Here is an 18,330-nt window from a genome sequence, read left to right on the forward strand (position 1 = left end):
GACAAAGGCACCCGTTGCCAGATCTGAGTAAAGCTGTTCTAATTCTATTTGTAAAGATTTAAATACGGACTCTTCTTGGAATAGATTATCTTTCTTTAGAAAACTGTCAAGCTTTCTCCTCAAATCTTTTTCTCTTAGGTTCTTCAGGTGCTTCAGCTCTTTGGCACGTTTAATGGCTACAACTCTAACATTATATTTGAAGAATTCCCATCTCCTTCCATGACCCAAGTCTTTTCTTGCAAAAATATATTTGGCTATCGATTTGATGTTGCCAATGAAAATAGGATCTTTGTGTGTTGTTTCATTTCCAATATCCTTGAATATCTTTTAGATTTTTTAGTAGGTATAACGTTTTTCTTCTGTGGACGAAGGATCGGACCAAAGAGCAGCATGGTTAGAGTTCAACATTTTTAATAAAGACCATAAATGTGAACACTACAAAATACCAAAACAACAAATGTGAAAAACCGAAACAGTCCTATCTGGTACATAGACACAAAGACAGAAGACAGGAAACAACCAGCCACAAAACCCAACACAAAACAGGCTACCTAAATAGGGTTCCCAATCAGAGACAATGACTAACACCTGCCTCTGATTGAGAACCATATCAGGCCAAACATAGAAATAGACAAACTAGACATACAACATAGAATGCCCACTCAGATCACACCCTGACCAAACAAAACATAGAAACATACAAAGCAAACTATGGTCAGGGCGTGACAGTAGCTTGTAAATTCAAGGATATCAAATGATGATCAGAAAAGGGAGCTGATGATCTACATCTATAACAAATTGTAACAAAAAGGGGTAAATTAGGAATAAATCTATTCTACATTTTGTGACATAGCTTTGTTGGTCCTGGTATAACCCTTTGCATCCATTTTGTAATACCAGGCATCAACAACAGAGAAATCCCTGCACAATATTGTTATGATATTGCTATTTGGAGAGTTTTGATTCAGTCTAGGAGGAAAACGATCAGCAGAGTCATCAGGTGTTTCGTTAAAATCCAAGTATTTGTTGTGTAAATCCTGTAATTTTATGGTAAATTGGGCAAAAAGGTCTTATTTGGAGCGTGTGCGTTATGTCCATACACATTACAGATGATGAAAATAGCATTATCAAGTTACTAAGACCGAGTGGCTCAGTGGTCTAAGGCATCTCAGTGCAAGAGGTGTCACTACAGACATGAGACAAGACAGTCCGGGTTAGTGGTAATGAATCCAGTTCAGTGATGCCTAGAAAGCCGGTAAAGTAGACCTCCAGAACTGGTGCACGGAATGAGCAGCAGTACCGGGGGAATGCGTGACAGTACCCCCTCCCCCTACTGACGGTAAAAAATACCTGGTCACAGGATGTCCACCGCAGAAACCCAGCATGGCTTCTCTGTGCCATACCCCTCCCAGACGATGATGTACTGGAGACACCCCACCCGACGCCTCGAATCCAGAACTTCCTCGACCGAGTACGCCAGTCCTCCCTCAATATCCAGAGGAGGCGAGGCGTCACTGCGGCCAGCCTCAGCGGCGGGACCAGGGACCACTGGCCTGAGGAAAGACACATGAAAAGTCGGGTTAATGCGGTAATCAGCAGGGAATTGCAAATGGTACGTTACCTCATTAACCCTTGTCAGGACTCAACCACACAAACCTCGCGCTCAGCTTCCAGCAGGGCAGGCGGGGGGGGGGGCAGGTTCCGGGTGGAGAGCCAGACCTGGTTGCCTGGAATGAAAACAGGCGCCTTACTGCAGTGGCGGTTGGCCTGTTCCTTGTGCCGACTCACAGCCCGCTGGAGACGAGTGTGCACAGCAGTATCCTCCGCGCTCCGAAACCACTCCTCCACCGCAGGGACCTCGGTCTGGCTCGGATGCCAAGGTGCCAGGGCCAGCTGATACCCCAACATGCACTAGAAAGGAGTGAGGTTAGTGGAGGAGTGGCGGAAGGGAATTCTGTGCGTACTCAGCCCAAGGTAGAAAATCTGCCCGCTACCCGGCCGGTCTTGACAGTAACACCTCAGGAACCTGTCCAGTTCCTGATTGACCCTCTCCACCTGCCCATTAGCTTGAGGGTGGTACCCGGAGTTAAGACTGACCGTAACCCCCAGGCGTTCCATTCACGCCTTCCTTACGCGTGAGGTGAACTGAGGACCACGATCTGACACAATGTCCTCCGGGATCCCGTAGTGCTGGAAGACATGCGTAAAAAGAGCCTCCACAGTTTGCATGGCCGAGGGGAGCTGAGGCAGAGGAAGAGGCGACAAGCTTTGGAAAACAGGTCCACAACGACGAGAACGGTGATGTTCCCCTGGGAAGGGGGAAGGTCAGTGACAAAGTCCACCGTGAGGTGAGACCAGAGTCATTGTGGAGCCGGCTGGGGAAGGAGCTTTCCTAAGGAAGGTGTGTGGGTGTCTTTCACTGAGCACAGATGGAGCAGGAAGAGACTTCAATCCTGGTGTCCCTAGCCAAGGTGTGCCACCAGTACTTCTCAGACACGCAGGTGATGGTATGGCTTATCTCAGGATGACCCGACGCAGGCGCCGTGTACGCCCAGATAAGGAGGCGGTCCCGCACACCTGTGTGCACATAGGCATGGTTCTCCGGGCATTGTGCAGGTTCGGGTTCCGTGAACAGGGCCTGCTGTATGTCGGCGTCCACATCCCACACCACTGGCGTGATGATACGGAACGGAGGGATGATGGGTGTCTCCTCTCCCTGCCTCTCCTCTGCATCATAGAAGCGAGACAGGGCATCAGGCCTTCACATTATTCGAGCCTGGCATATAGGAATACGTGAATTGGAACCTGGTGAAGAGTAGAGCCCACCTTTAGCCCCTTTGCTGCCCTGATGTACTCCAGGGTGCGGTGGTCCGTCCACACCATGAAATGGTGTTTGGACCCATCCAGTCAGTGCCTCCACGCCTTCAGAGCCTTCATGACCGCCAAGAGTTCCCGGTCCCCTACGCCATAGTTTCTCTGGGTGGGGCTCAGCTGCTTGGAGTAGAAGGCGCAGGGCCGTAGCTTTGGAGTGGTTCCAGTGCACTGGGACAGCACTGCCCCGACTCCTCCTTCGGATGCATTCACCTCAACGATGAAGGGGAGTGAGGGGTTGGAATGTACCAGTACGAGAATAGTGGTGAAGCGTGCCTTCAGTGTCTCCAACGTCCTCGCCGCCTCCGCCGTCCAACAAAGGTGCTGGGGACCTCTTAGCAGGGAGGTAAGAGGTGTGACCACTGTGCTGAAGCCCCGGTTGAACCTCTGGAAATAGTTGTCGAACCCAAGGAATTTGCTGGACTGCTTTCACGGAGTTGGAGACGGGCCATGACCTGACTGCGCAGATGTGTTGCTCCTCCATCTCCACTCCCTCCGTGGATATGAGGTAGCCCAAAAAGAACATGGAAACACTGTAAAAACAAACATTTATCTTGTTTGACAAAAATATCATGCTCCAGCAGTTTTCCCAGCACAGACCTGACTGACAAAATATGCTGGGTGCGGTCAGCAGAATAGACCCAAATGTTGTCTACATAAACCACTATGCCCCGTCCCAGCATGTCCCGAAACAATTAGTTAATAATGGCCTGGAAGACTGAAGGAGCATAAGACATGCCAAAAGGCATTAGGAGATACTCGTAATCGCGGAAAAGACTGTTTTCCATTTGTCACCTGCACGAATGTGCACCAGATTGTAGGCGCTCCTCAATTCCAGTTTCGTGAAGTACTGCGCCCCGTGCATTTGTTTGATGATGGTTGGGATAAGGGGTAAATGTTTGCTGAACTTGACAATGGCATTATTCAGAGTTTGCTAATCAATGCAGGGGCGCAGTCCCCCATCTTTTTATTTTACAGAAAAGAAGCTTGAGGAGGCTGGTGATGTAGAGGGGTGGATAAAATCCTGCTGGAGGCTCTCCTGTACGTAGATCCATGGCCTCGGTCTCAGCATAGGAGAGGGGATACACGTGTCCTCTCGGGAGTGCTGCTTCAGACAGCAGGTCAATGGCACAGTCCCAGGGGTGATGAGGCAGGCGTGTAGCCTGGGTCTTAGAGAACCCGGTACAGATCCTTGTATTCCTCCGGTAAATCCACTTGAGGGGCGTGGTCCAGACTTTCCAACGTGGTGGTGTTGACAGACACCACTAGACACCTCCCCTGACACTCCTGGGTGGGAGCAGGAGAATTCCCTGGCTTGTCACCTCCTCGCCTATTTGTGGATAGAGGGCAGGTCGGGGAGAAATGACTCCTCTCTCCACAATAGGAGCAGAGGCCCAGATTCTTCCTTCTCCTACACTCTGCCATGGGCAAACGGGCAGAGCCCACCTCCATCGGCTCTGGCCACAGAGCAGGTGTAGCCTTGTGCTCCAGATTCCGCACAGGTCCTTGTCGACCCACAGGAGGTTGTCCAACCGGATTGCCATGCTGATGAGCTGATCGAGTGACAGGTTGTCATCACGACAGGCTAACTCCAGCTGTACCTCCTCTCGCAGTCCGCTGTAGGACACTGTGACCAGAGCCAACTCGTTCCATGCGGTGGAGGCTGCGATGGTCCGGAACTCCAGGACGAGCTCCGAGGAGGTCCTAGATCCTTGGCATAGTCAGAGTAGACGCTCACCCCCCTCTTGGCGCTCCACAGGATGATACAACACCTAGCGGAAGAGGAGAGGGAAGGCCTCGTAGGACTCGACCTTGGGTCCACCCGTTTCCCAGACTGGCATCACGAGGACTGTCTCTACAGACTCGGCAGCGCCATTGACAGTGTGCTGGCAACCATCCTGCATTTGGAGAGGAATCTGCAGTCCCTCCAGTCTCCAGCACAGGTTCCTCTCCAAATGCAGGATGGTTGCCAGCATGTTGTCCATGGTGTTGCCGAGTCTGGAGAGACAGTCCTCGTGATGCCAGCTCTGCCTTTCCCACTGTCTCCATTTTGCGGATCGGTTATTCTGTCACATTGTATAAGAATCGGAGACAGTTGCAGCAATACGTAATAGGGGGTTTTATTACTCCATCCCAAAAATACAAGATTTCATGAAAAAGGCACAGGGACGACACCCAAAACAAACAAGTATATAAAATACACAGGGATGTAACCCAAACAAAAGAAAGATGTCTAAGCCTCTAACAATTACACGGGACGAGACCTGTAATAACACTACACGGAACGAGACCCGAAATAACAAGTGCACAATACACGTAGCACGAAAGCCCAAACAACAAAGCACAGGTACTCACAAGACCAACGGACATGGGAACAATAACCGACAAGGACAATGTGGAACAGAGGGCACATATATAACATACTAATCAGGGGGAATGGGAACCAGGTGTGCGTAATGAGACAAGTGTCATGTTCTGACCTTAGTTCCTTTGTTTTTGTCTTTGTTTTAGTATGGTCAGGGCGTGAGTTGGGGTGGGCAGTATGTTTGTTTTTCTATGTTGGGTTTTGAGTTCCACCTAGTATGGTTCTCAATCAGAGGCAGCTGTCAATTGTTGTCCCTAATTGAGAATCATACTTAGGTAGCCTTTTTCCACCTGGGTTTCGTGGGTGTTAATTTGTTTTGTCATTCACCTTACAGGACTGTTCGTTTATCGTTTGTTGTTTTGTTCCAGTGTTCAGTTTGTTTATTAAAAAAGACATGAACACTTACCACGTTGCACCTTGGTCCTCCTCTCTATCTCCAGATGATATCCCTTACAGAAACACCCACCACAAAAGGACCAAGCAGCGTGGTAACGGGCAGCAGCAGCGATCGCAGGACTCATGGACTTGGGAGGAGATTCTGCATGAGAGGCAGGGGGCACACGGGGAGTGTGGCGAAGGCAGGTAGGAGACCTGCACCAACTTCCCGTGCTTACCGGAGAGGCACAGTGTTTTGCCGTGAGGCGCACGGTGTCCCCGGTGCGTGTAAAAAGCCCAGTGCGGTACATCCCAGCACCTCTTATCGGCCGGGCTAGAGTGGGCATCTTGAGCCAGGTGAAAAAAAGAGTAGGAAGGCTATATACAGACACCTGTTAGTCAGGCTTATTGAGGTATTATGTACATGTAGGTATCATTAAAGTGACTATGCATATATGATGAACAGAGAGTAGCAGAAGCGTAAAAAGAGGGGTTGACGGATGATGGGACACAATGCAGTTAGCCAATGTGCGAGAGCAATGGTTGGTCGGGCCAATTTAGTAGTAGTATGTTTATGAATGTATAGTTAGTGACTATGCATATAAGATAAACAGAGAGTAGCAGCAGCGTAAATGAGGGGTTGGGGGGGGGAACAAATTGCAAATAGTCCTGGTAACCATTTGGTTACCTGTTCAGGAGTCTTATGGCTTGGGGGTAAAAACTGTTGAGAAGCCTTTTTGTCCTAGACTTGGCACTCCGGTACCGCTTGCCATGCGGTAGTAGAGAGAACAGTCTATGACTGGCGTGGCTGGGGTCTTTGTCAATTTTTTGGGCCTTCCTCTGACACCGCCTGGTGTAGAGGTCCTGGATGGCAGGCAGCTTTGCCCCAGTGATGTACTGGGCCGTACGCACTACCCTCTGAAGTGCCTTGCGGTCGGAGGCCGAGCAATTGCCGAACCAGGCAGTGATGCAACCGGTCAGGATGCTCTCGATGTTGCAGGTGTAAAACCTTTTGAGCATCTCAGGACACATGCCAAATCTTTTCCTGAGGGGGAATAGGCTTTGTCGTGTCTTCTTCACAACTGTCTTGTTGTGTTTGGACCAATCTAGTTTGTTGATGTGGACACCAAGGAATTTGAAACTCTCAACCTGCTCCACCATAGCCCCGTCGATGAGAATGGGGACGTGCTAAGTGCTCCTTTTCCTGTAGTCCACAATCATCTCCTTAGTCTTGGTTACGTTGAGGGATAGGTTCGTTGTCGTTGTCTGTCTCGTCGTTGATCAGGCCTACCACTGTTGTGTTGGCAGCAAACTTAATGATGGTGTTGGAGTCGTGCCTGGCCATGCAGTCGTGGGTGAACAGGGAGTACGGGAGGGGACTGAGCACGCACCCCTGGGGAGCTCCAGTGTTGAGGATCAGCGTGGCAGATGTGTTGCTACCTACAGTGGGGAGAACAAGTATTTGATACACTGCCAATTTTGCAGGTTTTCCTACTTACAAAGCATGTAGAGGTCTGTAAGTTTTTATCGTAGGTACACTTCAACTGTGAGAGATGGAATCTAAAACAAAAATACAGAAATTCACATTGTATGATTTTAAAGTAATTAATTGGCATTTTATTGCATGACATAAGTATTTGATCACCACCAACCAGTAAGAGTTCCGTCTCTCACAGACATGTTAGTTTTTCTTGAAGAAGCCCTCCTGTTCTCCACTCATTACCTATATTAACTGCACCTGTTTGAACCCTTTACCTGTATAAATGACACCTGTCCTCACACTCAATCAAACAGACTCCAATCTCTCCACAATGGCCAAGACCAGAGAGCTGTGTAAGGACATCAGGGATAAAAGTGTAGACCTGCACAAGGCTGGGATGGGCTACAGGACAATAGGCAAGCAGCTTTGTGAGAAGGCAACAACTGTTGGTGCAAATATTAGAAAATGGAAGAAGTTCAAGATGAAGGTCAATCACCCTCGGTCTGGGGCTCCATGCAAGATCTCACCTCGTGGAGCATCAATGATCATGAGAAAGGTGAGGGATCAGACCAGAACTACACGGCAGGACCTCGTCAATGACCTGAAGAGAGCTGGGACCACAGTCTCAAAGAAAACCATTAGTAACACACTACGCCGCCATGGATTAAAATCCTGCAGCGCATGCAAGGCCCCCCTGCTCAAGCCAGCGCATGTCCAGGCCCGTCTGAAGTTTGCCAATGACCATCTGGATGATCCAGAGGAGGAATGGGAGAAGGTCATGTGATCTGATGAGACAAAAATAGAGCTTTTTGGTCTAAACTCCACTCGCCGTGTTTGGAGGAAGAAGAAGGATGAGTGCAACCCCAAGAACACCATCCCAACCGTGAAGTATGGAGGTGGAAACATCATTCTTTGGGGATGCTTTTCTGCAAAGGGGACAGGACGACTGCACCGTATTGAGGGGAGGATGGATTGGGCCATGTATCGCGAGATCTTGGCCAACAACCTCCTTCCCTCAGTAAGAGCATTGAAGATGGGTCGTGGCTGGGTCTTCCAGTATGACAACGACGCGAAACACACAGCCAGGGCAACTAAGGAGTGGCTCCGTAAGAAGCATCTCAAGGTCCTGGAGTGGCCTAGCCAATCTCCAGACCTGAACCCAATAGAAAATATTTGGAGGGAGCTGAAAGTCCATATTGCTCAGGAACAGCCCCGAAACCTGAAGGATCTGGAGAAGTCTGTATGGAGGAGTGGGCCAAAATCCCTGCTGCAGTGTGTGCAAACCTGGTCAAGAAGTACAGGAAACATATGATCTTTGTAATTGCAAACAAAGGTTTATGTTCCAAATATTAAGTTCTGCTTTTCTGATGTATCAAATACTTATGTCATGCAATAAAATGCAAATTAATTACTTAAAAATCATACAATGTGATTTTCTGGATTTGATCAAAATTACAGACCTCTACATGCTTTGTAATTAGGAAAACCTGCAAAATCGGCAGTGTATCAAATACTTGTTCTCCCCACTGTACCCTCACCACCTCTACAGTCAATCACGGACTACAGGAAGAAATCCAGCCCAGTCACGGACCAGGATGTCCTGCTCCCAGGCAGACTAAACAACTTTTTTGCCCGCTTTGAGGACAATACAGTGCCACTGACACGGCCGGCAACGAAAACATGCGGTCTCTCCTTCACTGCAGCCGAGGTGAGTAAGACATTTAAACGTGTTAACCCTCGCAAGGCTGCAGGCCCAGACGGCATCCCCAGCCGCGCCCTCAGAGCATGCGCAGACCAGCTGGCCGGTGTGTTTACGGACATATTCAATCAATCCCTATACCAGTCTGCTGTTCCCACATGCTTCAAGAGGGCCACCATTGTTCCTGTTCCCAAGAAAGCTAAGGTAACTGAGCTAAACGACTACCGCCCCGTAGCACTCACTTCCGTCATCATGAAGTGCTTTGAGAGACTAGTCAAGGACCATATCACCTCCACCCTACCTGACACCCTAGACCCACTCCAATTTGCTTACCGCCCAAATAGGTCCACAGACGATGCAATCTCAACCACACTGCACACCGCCCTAACCCATCTGGACAAGAGGAATACCTATGTGAGAATGCTGTTCATTGACTACAGCTCGGCATTCAACACCATAGTACCCTCCAAGCTCGTCATCAAGCTCGAGACCCTGAGTCTCGACCCCGCCCTGTGCAACTGGGTACTGGACTTCCTGACGGGCCGCCCCCAGGTGGTGAGGGTAGGCAACAACATCTCCTCCCCGCTGATCCTCAACACTGGGGCCCCACAAGGGTGCGTTCTGAGCCCTCTCCTGTACTCCCTGTTCACCCACGACTGCGTGGCCACGCACGCCTCCAACTCAATCATCAAGTTTGCGGACGACACAACAGTGGTAGGCTTGATTACCAACAACGACGAGACGGCCTACAGGGAGGAGGTGAGGGCCCTCGGAGTGTGGTGTCAGGAAAATAACCTCACACTCAACGTCAACAAAACTAAGGAGATGATTGTGGACTTCAGGAAACAGCAGAGGGAACACCCCCCTATCCACATCGATGGAACAGTAGTGGAGAGGGTAGCAAGTTTTAAGTTCCTCGGCATACACATCACAGACAAACTGAATTGGTCCACTCACACAGACAGCATTGTGAAGAAGGCGCAGCAGCGCCTCTTCAACCTCAGGAGGCTGAAGAAATTTGGCTTGTCACCAAAAGCACTCACAAACTTCTACAGATGCACAATCGAGAGCATCCTGGCGGGCTGTATCACCGCCTGGTACGGCAACTGCTCCGCCCTCAACCGTAAGGCTCTCCAGAGGGTGGTGAGGTCTGCACAACGCATCACCGGGGGCAAACTACCTGCCCTCCAGGACACCTACACCACCCGATGTCACAGGAAGGCCATAAAGATCATCAAGGACAACAACCACCCGAGCCACTGCCTGTTCACCCCGCTATCATCCAGAAGGCGAGGTCAGTACAGGTGCATCAAAGCTGGGACCGAGAGACTGAAAAACAGCTTCTATCTCAAGGCCATCAGACTGTTAAACAGCCACCACTAACATTGAGTGGCTGCTGCCAACACACTGACACTGACTCAACTCCAGCCACTTTAATAATGGGAATTGATGGGAAATGATGTAAATATATCACTAGCCACTTTAAACAATGCTACCTTATATAATTTACTTACCCTACATTATTCATCTCATATGCATACGTATATACTGTACTCTATATCATCGACTGTATCCTTATGTAATACATGTATCACTAGCCACTTTAAACTATGCCACTTTGTTTACATACTCATCTCATTTGTACATACTGTACTCGATACCATCTACTGTATCTTGCCTATGCTGCTCTGTACCATCACTCATTCATATATCCTTATGTACATATTCTTTATCCCCTTACACTGTGTACAAGACAGTAGTTTTGGAATTGTTAGTTAGATTACTTGTTGGTTATTACTGCATTGTCGGAACTAGAAGCACAAGCATTTCGCTACACTCGCATTAACATCTGCTAACCATGTGTATGTGACAAATACATTTGATTTGATTTGATTTGATTTGGGGCGGCTGTCAGGAAGTCCAGGATCCAATTGCAGAGGGAGGTGTTTAGTCCCAGGTTCCTTAGCTTGTTGATGAGCTTTGAGGGTACTATAGTGTTGAACGCTGAGCTGTAGTCAATGAACAGAATCCTCACATAGGTGTTCCTTTTGTCTAGGTGGGAAAGGTCAGTGTGGAGTGCAATAGAGATTGCATCATCTGTGGATCTGTTTGGGCGGTTTTCAAATTGTAGTGGGTCTAGGGTTTCTGGGATAATAGTGTTGATGTGAGCCATTACCAGCATTTCAAAGCACTTCATGGCTACGGAGGTGAGTGCTATGGGTCTGTAGTCATTTAGGCAGGTTTCCTTTGTGTTCTTGGGCATAGGGACTATGGTGGTCTGCTTGAAGCATGTTACAGACTCAATCAGGGACATGTTGAAAATGTCAGTGAAGAAACCTGCCAGTTGGTCAGCACATGCCCGGAGCACACGTCCTGGTAATCTGTCATGCCCTGCAGCCTTGTGTATGTTGACCTGTTTAAAGGTCTTACTCACATCGGCAACGGAGAGCTTGATCACACAGTCGTCCTGAACAGCTGATGCTCTCATGCATCCCTCAGCGTTGCTTGCCTCGAAGCAAGCATAGAAGTGATTTAGCTCGTCTGGTAGGCTCGTGTCACGGTATTACAGACTCAATCAGGGACATGTTGAAAATGTCAGTGAAGACATCTGCCAGTTGGGAAGCACATGTGCGGGAGTCCCGCACCTTGAAAGCGGCAGCTCTATCCTTTAGCTCAGTGCGAATGTTGCCTGTAATCCGTGGCTTCTGGTTGGGGTATGTCCTTACAGTTACTGTGGGGACGACGTCCTCAATGCACTTATTGATGAAGCCAGTGACTGATGTGATGTATTCCTCAATGTCATCGGAAGAGTCCCGGAACATGTTCCAGTCTGTGATAGCAAAGAGTCCTGTAGTTTAGCATCTGCTTCATCTGGGCATTTTTTTATGGACCGAGTCACTGGTGATTCCTGTTTTAATTTTTGCTTGTAAGCAGGAATCAGGAGGTTAGAGTTGTGGTCGGATTTACCAAATGGAGGGCGAGGGAGAGCTTTGTACGTGTCGCTGTGTTTGGAGTACAGGTGAGGTAGATTTTTTTCCCCTCTGGTTGCACATTTAGCATGTTGATAGAGATTCGGTAGAACTGATTTAAGTTTCCCTGCATTAAAGTCTCCGGCCACTAGGAGCGCCGCCTCTGGGTGAGTGGTTTCCTGTTTGCTTATTTCCTTATACAGCTGACTGAGTGCGGTCTTAGTGCCACTATCTGTGGTGGTAAATAAACATCCACGAAAAGTATAGCTGAGAACTCTCTATCTAGGCAAGTAGTGTGGTCTGCAGTTTATCACACTATACTCTACTTCAGGCGAGCAAAATCCCCCCCCCCCCCCCCCGTCTTACCGTGTGCTGTTCTATCCTGCCGGTGCAGTGTGCATCCCGCTAGCTGAATATCCATGTCGTCATTCAGCCTCAATTCCGTGAAGCATAGGATATTATAGTTTTTGATGGCCCGTTGGTAGGATATTTGTGATCGCACCTAGTCTAGTTTATTGTCAAATGATTGCACGTTGGCGAGTAATATTGACGGTAATGGCAGCTTTCCTAGTTGCCTTTTGCGGGTCCGGACGAGGCATCCGGCTCTTTGTCCTCTGCATCTTTTCCTTTTGCGAATAATTGGGATGTCTGTCCTGTGGGGTGTTTGGAGAATATCGTGTGAGTCCTGCTTGTTGTTGTTGTCTAATCCGAGGTAAGTGATCGCTGTCCTGATATCCAGAAGCTCATTTTTTCCGTAAGATACGGTTTCAGAAATATTATGTACAAAATAATTTACAAATATCGCAAAAAAACCCACATAATAGCACAATTGCTTAGGAGACCGTAAAACAGCGGCCATCTCCTCCGGCGCCATTTTAATGAACTTGATGGTCTCAAATAATCGTTTTACGCTTTGCACTTCAAAGTAAATCTCAGCTCTGTTAAAATACACTAATATGCCCCACCAACATTAGACAATATTAATAAAAACCAAACTCAAACTGCTGAAATAAGTAAATGATGGATGTATTTTTACATTTTTGTATTTTTGTTCATTTTTATCTATTCAAACAGACCCCATTTCAAAGGAAACAATCACTCATTAAATGAGGTGTGGCCAATTACTGGGTGTGGCCAACACAACTAAACACATTTAACAAGATAGAGTTTTGTTGATGCTGAGAAGAACAGAATGAATATGTTTTTAGATAACATTCTTTCAACTTTACTAAAGTTTTATTGTGGTTTTTAGGAAGGTTTTCTTAACGTTCTGAGAACGGAATGTATGTTTTTAAATAACATTACTAGAACGTACTCTAACGTTAGGAAAGTTTTCTTAACATTTTCGGGACAATTTTAGAACATGACTACCTCTCTTGGATATGTGGGACGGTAGTGTCCTACTTGGCCAAAAGCCAGAGAAAATGCAAAGCGCCAAATTCAAATACATTCCTATAAAAATCAAGCTTTCATGAAATCACACATGTAAGATACCAAATTAAAGCTACACGTGTTGTGAATCCAGCCAATATGTCAGATTTCAAAAAGGCTTTTCGGCGAAAGCAAACGATGCTATTATCTGAGGATAGCACCATAGTAAACAAAGAGAGAAAACATATTTCAACCCTGCAGGAGCGACACAAAAATCAGAAATAAAAATAAAATTCATGCCTTACCTTTGACGAACTTCTTCTGTTGGCACTCCAATATGTCCCATAAACATCACAAATGGTCCTTTTGTTCGATTAATTCTGTCCGTATATATCTAAAATGTCCATTTATTTGGCGCGTTTGATCCAGAAAAACACTGGTTCCAACTTGTGCAACGTGACTACAAAATATCTCAAAAGTTACCTGTAAATTTTGCCAAAACATTTCAAACTACTTTTGTAATACAACTTTAACGTTTTAAAGTAAATAATCGATAAAATTGAAGATGGGATGATCTGTGTTCAATACAGGAAGAAAACAAACTGAAGCATGCTTTCTGGTCATGCGTCTCTATCAAACAGTACACATGAAGTGACCCTCATTCAAGATGGCCGTAGTTCTTCATTACACAAAGGAATAACCTCAACCAATTTCTAAAGACTGGTGACATCCAGTGGAAGCGGTAGGAACTGCAAGCAAGTCCCTTAGAAATCAAGATTCCCAATGAAATCAGTAACCTCAAACAAAAAAAAAATCTGAATGGTTTGTCCTCTGGGTTCGCCTGCTACATAAGTTCTGTTATACTCACAGACATGATTCAAACAGTTTTAGAAACTTCAGTGTTTTCTATCCAAATCTACTAATAATATGCATATCTTATCTTCTGGGGATGAGTAGCAGGCAGTTGAATATGGGCATGCTTTTCATCCAAAAATCCAAATGCTGCCCCCTCTCCTAGAGAAGTTAAAGGTGCTACACCAATAATTTCTCTTGTATGTGGAAGATTGGTGAATTGCAACAGCAATAGGCTGCATTCAAAACAAAATCAAGCCCCTCCCTCGCTTTCCATTTCCCCGTAACATGGCGGAGACTCGCACTTGAGCCTTTTACTTTCGGTTTTGGTCCACAACTTCAAATAGCTGTAAAAACAATCATTTTTGTTATTGAAAAATACATCTCACAGCGATTTTGATGGTACAATGATTCCCCACACTATTGTTTTCTCACATAAACTGAAATTTAGCAAATCGTGTAGAATTTCATCAACCAGAAAATCATTGGCCACTGCCACTTGACCCGATTTCCACTATATAGCACAGCCACAAGGTCAAAACAGCTTTCCCATTTTGACAACAAATGCCGCTCCGGCGGGAGAAATCAATAGATTTATACTGTTAGCACTAAGCCAGTGTGCCCTAGGAGGAAGTCCACTGTGAGCAGCTCACCCTGTACTAACGTAAATAACATGAGCACATCTACTAAGCTTCCCAGTAAAGCAATGAAAGCAAGTAAGCATCCCAGAAGAAAAGTGCTCAAAATATCCCACGTTAATATATGTAGCTTAAGAAACAAGGATCATGAAATCAATAATTTGCTAGTAACAGATTTTATTTTACCTTTATTTATTTAGGTAAAATAAAATCTGTTACTAGCTAATTATTAACAGATGACATTCATATTCTGACTAACTCTGAAACTCACTTAGATAATACCTTTGACGATACAGTGGTAGCAATATAAGGTTATAACATTTATAGAAAATATAGAAATGCCAATGGTGGAGATGTTGCTGTTTATATTCAGAACCACATTCCTGTAAAGATTAGAGACGATCTCTTGTCAAATACTGTTGAAGAAATATGGCTACGGGTTCATCTGCCTCACCTAAAGCCCAATCTGGTGGGAAGCTGCTATAGACCACCAAGTGCTAACAGTCAGTATCTGGATAACATGTGTGAAGTGCTTGATAATATGTGTAATATCAAAAGAGAGGTGTTTATTCTGGGTGATTTAAATATTAACTGGCTTTCCTCAAGCTGCCCACTCAAGAAAAAGCTTCAAACTGTAATCAGTGCCTGCAACCTGGTTCAGGTTATGAGTCAACTTACCAGGGTAGTTAAAAACAGCACAGGAATGAAATCATCAACATGTATTGATCACATCTTTACTAATGCTGCAGAAATTAGCTTGAAAGCAGTATCCAGATCCATTGGATGTAGTGATCACAATATAAGTAGCCATATCTAGGAAAACCAAAGTTTGAACAGCTGGGCCTAATATAGTGTATAAGAGGTCATGCAATACATTTTGTAGTGATTCCTGTTATTGACGTTAAGAATATGTTGGTCCGTGGTGTGTAATGAGGAGCAAACAGACACTTTACTTGACACATTTATGAAATTGCTTATTCCAGTTGCTAATAAGCATGCACCCATTAAGAAAATGACTCTAAAAACTGTTAAATCCCCGTGGATTGACGAGGAATTGAAAAATTGTATGGTTGAGAGGGATGAGGCAAAAGGAATGACAAATAAGTCTGGCTGCACAACCGATTGGCAAACTTATTGCAAATTGAGAAATCGTGACTGAACTGAATAAAAAGAAGAATAAACTACACTAAACCAAGATTAATTGAATAAAGAATGATAGTAAAAAGCTTTGGAGCAACTTAAATTAAATTCTGGGAAAAAGATTAACTCAGCTCCATCATTCATTGAAACAAATGTCTCATTCATCACAAAACCAACTGATATTGCCAACTACTTTAATGATTTTTTCATTGGCAAGATTAGCAAATTTAGGCATAACATGCCAGCAACAAATACTGACACTACACATCCAAGTATATCTGACCAAATTTTGAAAGACAAGCATTGTCATTTCAAATTCCGTAAAGTTAGATTGGAAGAGGTGAAAAAATGATTGTTGTCTATAAACAATGACAAGCCACTGGGGTCTGACAACTCGGATGGAAAATTACTAAGGATAATAGCGGACAATATTATCACTCCTATTTGCCACATCTTCAATTTAAGCCTACTAGAATGTGTGTGCCCTCAGGCTTGGAGTGAAGCAAAAGTAATTCCGCTACCTAATTGTAAAGCCCCCTTTAATTGCTCAAATAGCGTACCAATCAGCCTAATAATAACCCTTAGTAAACATTTGGAAAAAAATGTGTTTGACCAGATACAATGCTATTTTACAGTAAACAAACTGACAACAAATTTTCAGCATGCTTATAGAGAAGGACATTCAACAAGCACAGCACTTACTCAAATGACTGATGATTGGCTGAGAGAAATTGATGATAAAATGATTGTGGGGGCTGTTTTGTTATACTTCAGTGCAGCCTTTGACATTATCGATCATAGTCTGCTGCTGGAAAAACGTATGTGTTATGGCTTTACACCCCCTGCTATATTGTGGATAAAGAGTTACCTGTCTAACAGAACACAGAGGGTGTTCTTTAATGGAAGCCTCTCCAACATATTCCAGGTAGAATCAGGAATTCCCCATGGCAGTTGTCTAGGCCCATTATTTTTTCAATCTTTCCTAATGAATTTCCACTGGCTTTGAGGAAAACCAGAGTGTCTATGTATCCAGATGACTCAACACTAAACATGTCAGCTACTACAGAGACTGAAATGACTGTAACACTTAACAAAAGAGTTGCAGTTCATTTCAGAGTGGGTGGCAAGGAACAAGTTAGTCCTAAATATTTCTTAAACTAAAAGCATTGCATTTGGGACAAATCATTCACTAAACCCTAAACCTCAACTAAATCTTGTAATAAATAATGTGGACATTTGTAATGCCCGGGGTGTAGTGGAGGAAGGAGTCAGATGCAGGAGACACAGAGTTCAGAGTAGCGCTACTTCTTTATTCACCAACCAGGTGAAAACAGACACCGCTCAAAACAAATGCCCCCAAAACACAGGGGAACTAAACAGTCCCAAAAACACAGGGGAACTAAACAGTCCCAAAAACAACTCACGTTCACAAACAACCGTGACTTACAGGCGTGTATAATGAGTACACATAAAACAATCCCGCACACCCAGCAGGCGGGCCAGCTGGCTAATAAAGCCCAACTAATAAACCTAATTAACAACAGGTGTAACTAATAAACAGACAAGGAGGGGGAGGAAAAGATCAGTGGCAGCTAGTAGGCCGGTGACGACGACCGCCGAGTGCCACCCGAACAGGAAGGGGAGCCACCTTTGGTAGGAGTCGTGACAACATTGAGCAAGTTGAGGTGACTAAACTGCTTGGAGTTACCCTGGATTGTAAACTGTCATGGTCAAAACATATTGATACAATAGTAGCTAAGCTGGGGAGAAGTATGTATATGATAAGGCGCTGCTCTACCTTCTTGACAGCACTGTCAACAAGGCAGGTCCTACAGGCCCAAGTTTTGTCAGACCTGGACTACTTTTCAGTCGTGTGGTCAGGTGCCACCAAAAAGGACTTAGGAAAATTGCAATTGGTTCAGAACAGGGCAGTACGGCTGGCCCTTGGATGTACACAGAGCTAATATTAATAATATGCATGTCAATCTCTCCCAGCTGAAAGTGGAGGAGAGATTGACTTCATCACTGCTTGTATTTTTGAGAAGTATTGACATGTTGTATGCACCGAGCTCTCTGTTTGAACTACTGGGGCACAACTCGGACACCCATGCATACCCCACAAAACATGCCACAAAATGTCTCTTCTCAGTCCCCAAATCCAGAACAGACTATGGAAGGCACACAGTACTAAATAGAGCCATGACTACATGGAACTCTATTCCACATCAAGTAACACATGCAAGCAGTAAAATTAGAATACTAAACACCTTATGGAACAGCGGGGACTGTGAAGCAACACAAACATAGGCGCATACACACACGATATCATATACGCTATACACACACATACACATGGATTTTGTACTGTATATATGTGGTAGTGGTGGAGTAGGGGCCTGAGGGCACACAGTCTGAATGTATTGTGATGTTTTTAAAATGGTATAAACTGCCTTAATTTTGCTGGACCCCAGGAGGAGTAGCAAATAGGCAAATATCACCGGCAATCATAACACTGGCGGGTAAGTAATACCGTGAAACACAATAGACATTTTCTGTTATTAAAGTGCAAA

The 18,330-nt window shown here is 45.5% G+C and overlaps 1 long non-coding RNA gene across 1 annotated transcript; it reads right to left on the reverse strand.

The window, feature by feature from the left end:
• Positions 1–394: 394 nt before the first annotated feature.
• Positions 395–13,762, reverse strand: LOC149985441 (uncharacterized). The gene is made up of 2 exons (XR_016482436.1): positions 13,436–13,762; positions 395–1,553 (listed from the first exon to the last, which is right to left on the reverse strand). It is a non-coding gene; the product is annotated as an uncharacterized LOC149985441 (long non-coding RNA).
• Between the last annotated feature and the right edge of the window lie 4,568 nt (positions 13,763–18,330).

Source organism: Oncorhynchus mykiss, chromosome 1, assembly GCF_057628025.1.
Source record: "Oncorhynchus mykiss isolate SJ-2025 chromosome 1, ASM5762802v1, whole genome shotgun sequence".
NCBI classification, from domain to species: Eukaryota; Metazoa; Chordata; class Actinopteri; order Salmoniformes; family Salmonidae; genus Oncorhynchus; species Oncorhynchus mykiss.